This window comes from Artemia franciscana, unplaced genomic scaffold, assembly GCF_032884065.1.
Source record: "Artemia franciscana unplaced genomic scaffold, ASM3288406v1 Scaffold_898, whole genome shotgun sequence".
Taxonomy (NCBI): Eukaryota; Metazoa; Arthropoda; class Branchiopoda; order Anostraca; family Artemiidae; genus Artemia; species Artemia franciscana.
In genome coordinates, this window is record NW_027068936.1 from 387,477 (window position 1) to 402,004 (window position 14,528).

Below are 14,528 nucleotides of genomic sequence, written 5' to 3' on the forward strand. Positions count from 1 at the left end.
GTTACGCGCCATTGTGTTGTGTCCCTGTGTCCCACCTGTGAATATATATATATATATATATATATATATATATATATATATATATATATATATATATATATATATATATAGATATATATATATATATATATATATATATATATATATATATATATATTATATATATATATATATATATATATATATATATATATATATATATATATATATATATATATATATATATATATATATATATATGGCTGTCCCATTGTCTGTGCAAATAAATAGATTGTCAGGTTTACCGACTCTTGAACATGCAAGATATAATTGTCCATGGGAAAAACAATCTGTATTCAGATCTATACCTCATTATTCTAATGATTGCCCTTGAGCTCTATTGATGGTGATTGCTAACCGAACATTCTCTGTGTCCCCGTCATCATTTATATATCCCCTTGTGCCCCCGGCGTCCCCGTTGTAGTTGTTTCCCTGTTTCCCGGTCGTCATTTGTGTCCCGGTGTCCTAGTCTGTAATTTCTCTTTGAGTATCGCGGTCGTCATTTATATTCCCGGTGTCCCAGTCGTCATTTTTGTCCCGGTCGTCATTTGTGTCCCGGTGTCCCGATCTGTAATTTCTCTTTGAGTGTCCTAGTCGTCATTTATATTCCCAGTGTCCCGGTCTTCATTTGTGTCCCAGTGCTTTGTTGATGGTGATTGCTAATCGAACATTCCTTGTGTCCCGGTCGCTTTCTCTTTGAGTGTCCCGGTCGTCATTTATATTCCCAACTAGCTGTTGGGGTGGCGCGAAGCGCGCCATTGTAGTTGTGTCCCACCTGTGAATAGATATATATATATATATATATATATATATATATATATATATATATATACATATATATATATATATATATATATATATATATATATATATATATATATATATATATATATATATATATATATATATATATATATAGATATATATATATATATATATATATATATATATATACATATATATATATATATATATATATATATATATATATATATATATATATATATATATATATATATATATATAGATATATATATATATATATATATATATATATATATATATATATATATATATATATATATGTATATATATATATATATATATATATATATATATATATATATATATATATATATATATATATATATATATATATATATATATATATATATATATATATATATATATATATATATATATATATGTTTTTAACTACGTAAAACATGCGAATCTACAACATTCTTCGCTGTCCCATTGTCTGTGCATATAAATAGATTGTCAGGTTTACTGCCTCTTGAACATGCAACATATAATTGTCCTTGGGAAAAACAATCCGTATTCAGATCTATACCTCATTATTCTAATGATGTGTCCCTGTGTCCCGGTCGTCATTTATAATCCCGGTGTCCCGGTGTCCCAGTTTGTAATTTCTCTTTGAGTGTCCCGGTCGTCATTTATATTCCCTGTGTCCCGGTCGTCATTTGTGTGCCGGTCTGTAATTTCTATTCGAACAATCCCTGTGTCCCGGTCGTCATTTATATATCCCGCCTGTGCCCCCGGCGTCCCCGTTGTAGTTGTGTCCCTGTGTCCCGGTCGTCATTTATATTCCCTGTGTCCCGGTCGTGATTTGTGTCCGGGTGTCCCAGTCTAATTTCTCTTTGAGTTCCCGGTTGTCATTTATATTCCCTGTGTCCCGGTCGTCATTTGTGTCCTGGTGTCCCGGTATGTAATTTCATCAGTTGACAAACATGACGTCAGTCGACAAACAACTTCATGACGCATACAGCTCAATCCTTATAATGACGTCAGTTGACAAACATGACGTCAGTCGACACACAAACATGACGTCACTCGACACACACACACGCACAGTCAACTTATTTTTATATATATAGATATTTGTAGTGGGCTGTCTAATCATCCATCAGTTTGGCAAAGTGGATTAATGCATTTTTATTGTCGATAAAAATAAGTATTTATGACTGTTTGAAGGTAACCATTTTTTATTGGCAGAAACTTGGATCAAGGTGTCAAACAGTTCGTGGTAACAAATTGTAGTAAGGAGCGACCCGGCTCAATAGTAAACGAAACTCTAAAAATCGGAATTTTGATGCTAAAAGATACATCAAAAGAATCGGATTTTCATGCTGATTTTAAATATATAAGTTTCATTAAATTTAATCTTTGTCATCAAAAAGTTACGAGCCTGAGAAAATTTACCTTATTTTGGAAAATAGGGGGGAAAACCCCCTAAAAGTCATAGAATCTTAACGAAAATCACACCATCGCATTCAGCGTATAAGAGAACCCCATAGCAAAAATTCCAAGCTCCTATCTACAAAAATGTGGAATTTCGTATTTTTTGCCAGAAGACAGATCACGGGTGCGTGTTTATTTTTTTTTTTTCTTTCTTTCTTTTTCACAGGGGTCATCGTATCGACCAAATGGTCCTAGTATGTCGGAAGAGGGCTCATTCTAATGGAAATGAAAAGTTCTAGTGCCCTTTTTAAGTGACCAAAAAAACTGGAGAGCACCTACGCCCCCTCCCACGCTCATTTTTTTCCAAAAATCAACAAATCAAAATTTTGAGATAGCCATTTTGTTCCACATAGTCGAAAACCATAATAACTATGTCTTTGGTGATGACTTACTCCCCCACAGTCCCTGGGGGAGGGGATGCAAGTTACAAACTTTGACCAGTGTTTACATATAATAATGGTTATTGGTAAGTGTACAGATGTTTTCAGGGGGATTCTTATGGTTTGAGGGGTTAGGTTGAGGGGAGGGAGCTCTGTGGGAGTATCTTTCCTTGGAGGAATATGTCATGGGGGAAGAGAAACTCAATGAAAAGGGCGCATGATTTTCTAGCATTACTATAAAAAACAACAATTTTTTATTAATAAACATGAAAAAGTTTTTTCAATTGGAAGTAAGGAGTAGCATTAAAACTTAAAACGAACAGAGACTATTAAGCATATGAGGGGTTCTAAAAATATTTTAGCATAAAGAGCGAGGTATTTAGGAGGAGATAAATACATCGCTCTTTATGCTAAAGTATTTCTAGTAATTTCAACTATTAATTCTACGGCCTTTCTGATTCAGGGGTCATTCTTAAAGAATTGGGACAAAACTTAAGATTTAGTATAAAGAGCGAGGTATTAACAAGGGGAAAAACCCCCTCATATACATAATAAAAATATAAGAATATAAAAGTTTTTTACGTAAGTTAATTCTTAAGTTACGTATATTTTTTATTAATAAAAACGTTCGTTAAAAATTAAAAGTTCTAGTTGCCTTTTTAAGTAACCGAAAAATTGGAGGGCAACTACGCCTCCTTCCCCACTGCTTATTTCTCAAAAGCCATTTAGCCAAAAAGAGAATTAGTATGCGAATTTCATTTTAATAATTTATGTGCGGAGAGCCAAAATCTAACATGCATTAATTCAAAAACGTTCAGAAATTAAATTAAAAAAAAATAGTTTTTTTTAACTGAAAGTAAGGAGCGACATTAAAACTTAAAACGAACAGAAATTACTCCGTATATGAAACGGGTTTTCCCCTCCGCAATCCCACGCTCTTTACGCTAAAGTTTGACTCTTTGCCACAATTCTAATTTTTAAAACAATTAAAAACTTTAGCTTTTATTGATGATATTGAGGAGGAGGAAAGGGGGTAACCTGCATATCCTCAGTCGACTTGAAGCTCCCCATATCTTAGGATATATTTTTATATATATACTGCTCAGCTATAATGACTGAGATTGCTCAATTTGGTCAGCTCAAAAAGTTGCTAAAATGACCAGCCAGATAGTGAAATTAGTTGCCCCATTCCTCCCCCTGGACATTCCTCCTTAATCCTGGAGGAGGGACGAACATTCCTCCTTAATCCTGATGGATGCCACTGAAGAAATTTATCAGAGGTTTATTATCACATTTGGGTTTTTGCTTCTACTAGGGATACAGAAAGTAAGACTCCTTTTTTCAGATCCTTTCTGTATGCCTAAGCTGATTCGAAGGGAAGAATTAATAGAGTGAGGGATGGAGGAAGAGTGTATCCAACTGTGTTGGTCTCAGGTGCCTTAGTGCTGCAGTGAGGTGTTGCTATTAGTTATAGATCCTTATCATATATACAAATTTTTAGGTATTCTCTTCTTTCAGTTTTGGGTGCAGATGTGGTAGACACTACGGACCAGTCTGCTATTTTGTTTGGACGACTCCATGAAGAAGAAACTTGGTTTAACCTTGATTATCGTCAAAGAATGCACTTCGATACATTGCGAAGAACAAATCGTTATCTAAGTGATGAGTATCACACATTGAAACACCAGATATGGAAATCTGACTATGCCTATTTTTTCTCTGGTATGCCTACAAGGTAAAATTAATAAAATTCGTAAATTAGTAAGTAATTCGTATATTACAAGTGAAATGAGACAGTGGTGTCAATTGATGTCAATGTTGGGGATGGAGTAGGTAGGGCAAAATATATGTTTTAAAATCTTAAGGGGGATTTTTTTTAAAATCCCCCTTCTAAAGGACGTTAAGGTCCTTGATGAAAAATTAATTACACCTGGTCCAAGAGTTGACGAAGGTATTACGGCTTTATTTTCATATAATTTTGAAAACTTTTTAAGTAATCTTTCTCTGGAAAGGTGAAAGTCATTATTGAAATGATTTCTTGCTGTTTGTTGAATAAAACAAAAATCACTTGCACTCACCTTTTTTGATATAATATTTTCCAGGAAAAGTTTAACAATAACAGATTTTTGTCATTTTTCTCCGGTCATGCCCGCCAAGTAAAAATTGGTTTAATCATATCTTTAACTGACCGCATTTTTAGAATTTGTTCTCCAAAATTCATTGAGGAGGAATTATTATTGCTAAAAGACATTTTAATAAGTAACCATTATCCGGGTTGGTTAGTTGACCAGACTTTTTCGGAAAGAAGGAAAAAATTTCTAGAATGTTCTGACGATATTCTGGAAACAACAGAAAAGAAAGATATCTTTTGTTCTCTACCATATGTTCCAGGTTTGACTGAAAAACTTAAAAGATTTTTACAATTAATGGTTTAAAGGTAGCTTTAAGAGGTAGTAATACTTTGGTAAGTTTTTTAAATTCTGGAAAGGATCGGACTTTCGTAGAGCAACAAAGTGGGGTTTATAAAATTCCATGTACTTGTGGAAGCTCTTATGTGGGACGTACTAACCAGAATTTAAGAACGAGATTGCTACAACATCATAATTCCATTTCATCGTCTTTAAAGCAAAATACCAAACCTGAAGATTTCACGTCGGCCCTCGCGGAGCATATCTTTAATTTTCCAAATCATTTTATTTTGTTTGAAAATATTTCTTTGATTTCTAGGGACCAAGGTTTAAAGCATACTTTCAGGGAAACAATCGAAATTAAAAAAATTCTATTCAAGAATAATTCCATAAACAGAGATACAGGTGAATTTGGATTGAACTCAATTTATGATAATTTACTGAGGTCAAATAAAGTAAATATCACTTCACCTAAGAGCTATGACCTCTGTCCACGTAATACGTCAGTTAAATCTAATGAACCGGAACCGAAAAGGTCAAGGAGATTTGCCTCGGCTGTTGCATTGAAAAAAATAAGAGCAATAAACTATATGTAATTGGTTTATTAGGTATAAATTCTGTTTATTTTTATTCATGTCTTTTAGTTTTACTGCTGATGATGAACACTGTATATGTGTTCGAAATATCCAGTTAAATAATTTTATATTTCACTGTCAATAAAAAGGTATCATCCCTATTTTGAACTGTTTTACTTTCGTCATGGAAAGGCAGTGTGGTCTTCAAAGTTATCTAGGCAAAATATATGTTTTAAAATCTAAAGGGGGATTTTTTTTTGGTCATTTCTTTTCTATGAGAATACAAAAAAGTGTATTTTTAATTGAAATATAAAAAATAACATTATTTTTCAACACGTGAGGGGGGGGGGGGGAAGGCAAGATCAAAGAGGGGTGAATGCCCCCCTCCCAAACTGGTACCACTGGCAGTTGAGCGGATTTATATTTTATTAGTAATGTGGCGAACGAACCCTCATGATAAAAAAATTAGAATAATTAAAACCTTCTACTGTGCTATCGCAAGTGTTGGAGATGACAAAACATCTCCAACAACATCTACAAATGGTTGTAGAATATTAGGTGAGCACTCGTATAAATTAGAAATCTAATTCTTGATTGATATTTTTGGTTTGAGTTTGATTCTTCATTCTTTTGTGTAGCCAAGAATAAGGTAGTCATACACGATATCTGTTAATTCTACTGTCTCCATCTCCATATCACAACTGCCATCCTCATCATAATTCTACTGCTAGTAATTAAAGTAATAATGTAACTTTTTAATATCTGTCATTGGTGGAAGTTGAACCATCAGCCTCCTGCGAACTTAGCTGGCACATCTGGCGACTGAGCTATAGCTGCTCACCATCAAATTCTTCACAGCCAGTTGTTTGAGGTTTTTTTAAGGAGCCAGTAAGTCTCCAAAATTTTTCCTGGGGGGGGTACATTTATGAAAGAAGCAAGTTTTTGCCAGATATATAATATTTCACCAGAATATTATAAATGTCGTACTTTACTAAATTTTTCGTCCTCTAGTGGAGAGGTTAGGAGCATCTGAGTTCTGACAGAGACCCATGTTCTTTTCCTTAGCTTCTCTGAAGTTTTTGGTTCTCCCGTTGTTTAATCTTTAGTTCAGTCTATAAACTTATTGCTTCCATCTCTTATTAGTTTGCCAGTTATCCATCCCTTACCAGTTTGCCTGTTAGCCATTCCTTACCAGTTTGCCAGTTAGCCATTCCTTACCAGTTTACCAGTTAGCCATCCCTTACCAGTTTACGAGTTTGGTAGGTCTCCATCCCTTACTAATTTGCCAAGTAAAAAAGGTAATGAATTTTCGTTATAATCAAGGGTATAATATTGTAAACATATGGGTACTCTACTCTGGTTGGGTCATCTTATACGTATGCCACCAAATATATCTGCGTGAGTTCTTGAATAATTAGCGTTTGATTATTTGAGAACAAGGCACCAAGGTATTCAACCCAACTCTATATATGTACCTTGAAAGAGCAGTTTACATGGCTTGAAAATATACTCTGAGAGATCTAACTCATAGAATAGTTTGCTATCATGACAAGTAAGGACGAGGGGAAGGGGAAGACGATATCATGGATTATGTTAGTCAAGATTAAAACAGAATAATATGAATTCTTAGGGGAAAAAACCCTGAAATCATTTTCTAATGAAGAATACCTCCGTCTGCAGTTTTTGGTAGTAGTGGGCACCAAATTCAAAAAAAGAAAATTGCTTTTTTTTGCTGAGAATTTATTTTTTGCTAGGATTCTTGCTGAAAAGTCAGCAAAAGGGGATCTAAAACCTACGGCCCCAAACAGGTTAGGGATGGGTAGCTTTCCTTTGAAGATAACCTCTAATTTCAGTCAGCTGATGATTTATGAAAGATATTAAGGGATCTGGGAGAGGAAAAGCATTTTTCAAAAATAGTGACCTCTGTAACAATTTTGATGCGTTTTTACTAAGAATTTGGTGCGTTGTTTAAGTTTCTTTTGTACCTTTAAAGAGCAGTTTATATGGCTTGAAAATATATCATGAGAGATCTAATTCATAGAATAGTTTGCTATTATAGCCAGTTAAGACGAGGGGGAAGGGGAAGAAGACATCAGGGATTATGTTACTCAAGGTTCAAACAGAATAATATGAAGTGTTAGGTGGAAAAATCCTGAATTCATTTTCTAATGAAGGATACCTCCGTCTGCAGTTTTTGGTAGTAGTGGGAACCAAATTCAAAAAAGAGTCTGAAAAAAGGTAGAACAAATATAAAGACCTATCGTTTCAATATTTTCTTTAAGCATAGGAGTACAATCAAGATTTTATGCGGGGAATATTATAAAGTTTTTTGAAGGAAAGTTCTTTTTAGTTTTCAAGTTTATTATTTTGAAAGCTTGTGATTTTAACTTTTTTATATTTAAAATTTTATTCGTAAATTTTTGCCTAGTATCATCTATAAAATTTTTAAATCCTCTATTTCCCCTATTTAAGAGCAATACCATACTGACGTATTGAGGGAAGAGATAAGTTATCAGAAATATAGAATATGATGCTAGAAACCCCTGCGCAAGTACCCCCTAATTTTTGTTATATAATGGCTAAAATCCGTAATAGGCCTCGTTCATATGCTAATTGAACCTTAACCTATGGAACACGTTCAAGGTCGTATCTAGAGGGGTAGGGGGGTTTTATCCCCCCTCCCGACATGTTTGTCCGAATCGTAAAAACGCAACAAAAATGAATTTAAACAAATTCTTATGATTCTTTTAGGTACCCCCCTCTCCCCGAAAAAATCCTTTTGTAACAACCCTCCCCCCTCCTGACAAAGATCTTAGATACGGTCCCGCTCCCAAGAACTGCAAAACTTCTTATTTGTTCCATTTGTTGCCTCATTAGCTGAGCTTCTACTTGAGTTTCGTTGACGAAATTTTTTATCTATTCGGGGAATTTCACATGTTGAGATTTGGTTATCGCTTCAAAAGATTTGCAAAATATGAACAGTAGTAATAGGACTGGCTAGGTGAATTTATTTCTCAAAAAGTAGAGAAGATCAACCTAAATAGGAGCAAAATGTCCTAATATCCATAGTTCAAAGACTACCTCACATAATTTTATGTGCTGTAAAAGAAAAGGAACTATTTTGTTTTCTTTCCTTTTATAATATTTAGGGATTTCTATTCTTGTCCAAAAGGGTATCAAGTATTTTTGTTCAGTGGAGGAGGAGTTTACAAAATAAAACTTACAAATGCATCAAAAACTTGTGTGTATGCATTTTTGTTATGTCTATAAAATGGGACAACAATTTTGTGTGGGGGGTCAAACTCTGAAACCCTCCTCCCAGGATACGGTCCTGAATTTAACATTTTGCATTTGTAAATATTATTCTCCTCGTCCGTCCTCAAAGCGCTAAAGATGTTTCTAAAACTCATTTTTCATCTCCTTCAGAGTTATTAAAAATGTCGCAAGCTAAGGAAGCTAGAGCCGTAATGGGTCGTGAGATTGAGCTTCTCCGTGACGTAAGTGACAATTTCTCGTTATAAACGGTATTCACGTCTCCTACGACATGTTCCTCAGTTCACTTGACTGTAATTATAGCATCAAACAGTTCGTGGTAACAAACTGTAGTAAGGAGCGACCCGGCTCAATTGTAACCGAAACTCTAAAAAATTGAATTTTATACCAAGAGTTACATCAAAAGGATGGTATTTCTGTGCTGATTTTAAATATATAGGTTTCATCAAGTTTAGTCTTACCCATCAAAAGTTAAGAGCCTCAGAAAATTTGCCTTATTTAGAAAATAGGGGGAAAACACCCCGCAAAATTCATAGAGTCTTAACGAAAACCACACCATCAGACTCAGTATACCAGATAACCCTACTATAGAAGTTTCAAGCTGTGTTTATTCGTTTTTTCGAGGGGTGATTGTATCGAACCAGTAATCCTAGAATGTCGCGAGAGGGCTCATTACAACGGAAATTAAAAGTCCTCTTTGAGTGACAAAAAAATTGGAGGGCACCTAGGTCTCCTCTCACTCACGCTCATTTTTCCTAAATTTACGTGGGAGCATCATTCTATGGAGGAATGTATCACGAGGGAAGAGAATTTCCATGATTATTCTAGAACTATTTATAAAAAGCAATGAGAAAAAAGATTAAAAAAAGATTTTTAGCTAGAAGTAAGGAGCAGCATTAAAACCTAAAACGAACAGAAATAATTACGTACATGGGGGGGTCTGTCTCCTCCACAATACCTTGCTCTTTACACTAAAGTATTTTTAGTAATTTCAACTGTTCATTCTACGGCCTTTGTGATTCAGGGGTCGTTCTTTTTGAAATGGGACAAAATTCAAGCTTTAGCGTAAAGAGAGAGGTATTGACGAGGGGGCTAACCCCCTCATATACGTAATAAAAATATAGAAGTTCGTTACGTAAGCTGATTCGTAAGTTACGCATATTTACTACTAATAAAAACGTTCGTGAAAAAAAGAATAACAGTTGTAGTTGCCTTTTTAGGTAACCAAAAATTGGAGGGCAACTAGGTATCCGCCCCCACCCCTTTCTTTTTATCAAAACCGTAGTATTTACAGCAGCATTTACAGTATTTACAGCATTTAGCAAACAAAAAAATTAACGTGCCAATTTCGTTTTAATGATTCATGTGCGGTGAGCCAAAGTCAAAACATGCATTAATTCAAAAACATTCAGAAATTAACCGAAAAAAGTATTTTTTAACTGAAAGTAAGGAGTGACATTAAAACTTTATAACGAACAGAATTAATTCTGTATATGAAAGGGGTTGTCCCCCTCCACAACACCTCGCTCTTTACGCTAAAGTTTTTTATTGTTTTAAAAAGTAAAGTTGTGAGAAAGAGTCACACTTTAGCGTAAAGAGCGAGGTGTCGAAAAGGGGATAACCCCTTTTATATACGGAATAATTTTTGTTCGTTTTAAGTTTTAATGTTGCTCCTTATGCCTACTTGCAGTTAAAAAAAACTTGTTTTTTTATTTAATTTCTTAATAGGTCGAAGCATCAGGGTGTAATAAAAAGGAAATACGTCATTTTTGCTGGACGTTATTATGTTGAGTTTCATCAAGCTTCGTCTATAATCAATTGGTGCAGTCGGAATGCACGCTTTTTTTGCCACCAGTGAATGAATAAAAAGTTCTAAGTGATTATAACAATCTAAGTCTTGATAATGATAAGGAACCTTTGGGTGCGCGTCAACGCACCAAAAATGTTTGCAGGTTCAAGCCATTTTAGGATGATGGTAATAACAAGTAAATAATTAATGATAATTGACGTTTGGAACGCACTTTTTTTTTTCTTTTTTTTTTTTTTTTTTTTTTTTTTTTTTTTTTTTTTTTTTTTTTTTTTTTTTTTTTGTCGGTCTCCTGCAAAATCAGTAAGATAGGACAATGTGCTTTTATGATAATAGTAGCCAATTTTCTAGGACATACTAGTAAACTGACATTTGATCGTATTTTCTTTTCTTTTTTAAATTTGGAAGATATTATTTAACATGTGGCTAATTGAAAATTTTCATCTATTTTTATTTGTTTTTTTTTATAACAGATATTCTGTTACTTAATTAATAAAATATTTTCTGTTTTTTTCCAACAAATTTTTAACTAAAATTTTTATCTGTTTCAAATTTCCTGCCCAGAAAGCAATTCTAAAAGATATTTTGATGCCCAGAATTGCAACTAGTCATTAAGAGCCACTTAATTAGGTTTGTTTCTTTTTTCTTGTTTTAGAAACAGCCACCTTAATAAAGTAACAACCAACTCCTGGTTTAGAGCCACCTTAATTGGGTCTGTTTCTGTTTTTTGTTGTACAAACAGCCACCTCAATTAGGTAACAGCCACCTCTTGGTTTCGAGCCACCTTAATTAGTTAGCAGCCACCTCTTGGTTTCAAGCCACCTTAATTATGTTTGTTTCTTTTTTGTTGTTGTAGAAAGTTTTTGACAGTTTCTAGAAAGCTTTTAACAACTTTTAGCAGTTTGTAGGGGTCATTGTTACTGATCTTAGAGGACAATTATCCATCCTCCCCTAAAATTATGCTAAATAAACTAGTGACAAATATATTAATACAACCTTAGTTACCATATTCAGTGGCATAGGTAGATGGGTGTAGGAAAATTTAGAGTTCCGTAGAAAATTTTCCTTAGTTTCACAAAAACTTTTAATTTCCGTTCTAATGAGTTCTATCCCAATCTAATAAAATCATTGATTCAACGCAATCACCCCTGAAAAAAAAAAAAACAACAAAAATCCGTGATCTTTTATTCTGGCAAAAAAAAAAACAATTATACAATTTGACATTTTTGTTCAGATGAGCTTGAAACCTCTCTTTTGTAAGGATCTTAGCTTTTAATAAACTTTTACATTTTTGAAATCATAGGCAGCGCAATAGTGCTGCCTAAGTAAAGAGCGATGTGGGCACAATGTAATATTTCTCTTTTTTTTTGTTCTTAGGTCAGGGCACTTTGTATCGAGGGACTTTGAAAAGGGCTCATTCGATTGGAAATTAGTCGAAAAATAGTCGAAAATGATTGGAGGGCAGTTAATCCCCCTCCCACCCTCACCATTTCACCCAACACATTCAATCAAAATTTTAAGATAGCCATTTTGTTCAACGTAGTTGAAAGGTCCAGAAATATGTATTTGAAGATGACACCCCCCCCTCACAGTCCTCATGGCAAGTGTTTTAAGTTATGCCCTGGGGTCATTTAAGGTTTATATAAAAAGGGTGATCGTAAAAAATCTGGAATGGGTTCATTGGATTGGAAATCAGATTTTCTAGTGTCCTTTTTAAGATTCAGTGTGATCAGAGGGTGGATACTCCCCACACCTCGTATTTTCCGGAAATGAATCTGATAGAAATTTTGAAATGGCCATTTGTTCTCGTAGAAACTTCGTAAAGAGCTCATTCAATTGGAAATTGAAAGGGCTAGTGCTCTTTTTAATAGTCGAAAGTGATTGGAGGGCAACTAAACCCCCTCCCACGAACACCGTTTCCTCAATTACATCCAATCAAAATTTTGAGAAAGCCATTTCGTTCAACGTAGTTGAAGGTCCGGAAGTTATATCTTTGAGGATGACAACCCTCCTACATCCCTCAGGGCAAGGGTTGTTAGTTATGCCCTTGCGGCATATAAGGTATGCATAGACATGGTGATCGTAGAAACTTCGGAGGGGGCTCATTGGATTGGTAATCAGAAGTTCTAGTCCTCTTTTTAAGATTCAGAGTGATCGGAGGGTAGATACCCCCTCCCCCACGCCTCATATTTTCCCGAAATACATCTAATAAAAAATTTGAGATAGTCATTTATTGTTTAGAAACTTCGAAAAGAGCTCATTCGATTGGAAATTCAAAGGGCAAGAGCCCCTTTTCAATAGTCGAAAGTGATTGGAGGGCAACTAATCCCCCTCCCACAACCACCATTTCCCTAAACCCATCCAATCAAAATTTTTCGATGACCTTTTTATTCACCGTAATTGAAAGGTCCGGAAATTATGTCTTAGGATGACAACCTCCCCAGAGTTGGCAAGGGTTGTAAGTTATGTCCTAGGAACATATAATTCATATATATATATATATATATATATATATATATATATATATATATATATATATATATATATATATATATATATATATATATATATATATATATATATATATATATATATATATATATATATATATATATATATATATATATATATATATATATATATATATATATATATATATATATATATATATATATATATATATATATTTATATATATATCTATATATATAAAAATAAGTTGTCTGTCTGTGGATGTGTGGATGGATGTGTGGATGGATGTGTCAGGTGACGTCACCTGAAAAAACTGGATCAGGTGACGTCAAAACTGAAAAAACTAAAAAAAGGCAAAAACTACAAAAAAAACTAAAAACTAATAAAAAAAATAAAAAAGCTAAAAAACTAAAAAAACTATAAAGGTAAAAACCAATAAAAAACTAAAAAAAAAACTGAAAAAACTAAAAAAAGGCAAAAACTACAAAAAAAACTAAAAACTAATAAAAAAAGTAAAAAAGCTAAAAAACTAAAAAAACTAAAAAAAGGTAAAAAACTAAACAAATGACGACCGGGACCCGGGACACAGGGAATATAAATGACGACCGGGACACAGGGACACAACTCCGGTACACCGGGATACAAATGACGACCGGGACACAGGGAATATAAATGACGACCGGGACACAGGGACACAACTACAACGGGGACACCGGGGGAAACAGGGGGATATAAATGACGACCGGGACAAAAAAACTAAAAAGAAAAAAAAACTAAAAACTAATAAAAAAACTAAAAAATCTAAAAATCTAAATAAGCTAAAAAAGAAAAAAAAAGGAAAAAAATAAAGGAGAAAAACAAAACTAAAAAACGAATGTATATACAGACCGGGACACCGGGATACAAATGACGACCGGGACCCGGGACACAGGGAATATAAATGACGACCGGGACACAGGGACACAACTACAACGGGGACACCGGGGGAAACAGGGGGATGTAAATGACGACCGGGACACCGGGACAGGGAATGGTCGATTAGCAATCACCATCAACAAAGCTCAAGGGCAATCATTAGAATCATGAGGTATAGATCTGAATACAGATTGTTTTCCCATGGACCATTATATGTTGCATGTTCAAGAGTCGGTAAACCTGACAATCTATTTATATGCAAAGACAATGGGACAGCAAAGAATGTTGTATATTCGCAAGTTTTACGTAGTTAAAACCATATATATATATCTATCTATATTCACAGGTGGGACATAGGGACACAACTACAATGGCGCGTAACTATTATGGCGCGTAAC

General features: G+C 34.1%; 1 protein-coding gene across 1 annotated transcript in view; it reads left to right on the forward strand.

Annotated features, from left to right (window-relative positions):
- Window positions 1–14,528, forward strand: part of LOC136043739 (nuclear receptor subfamily 2 group C member 1-A-like) — a gene marked incomplete at its 3' end in the record, with an annotated part of 72,737 nt that overhangs the window by 16,560 nt on the left and 41,649 nt on the right. The window contains 1 exon segment of the mRNA XM_065728661.1: window positions 4,200–4,416.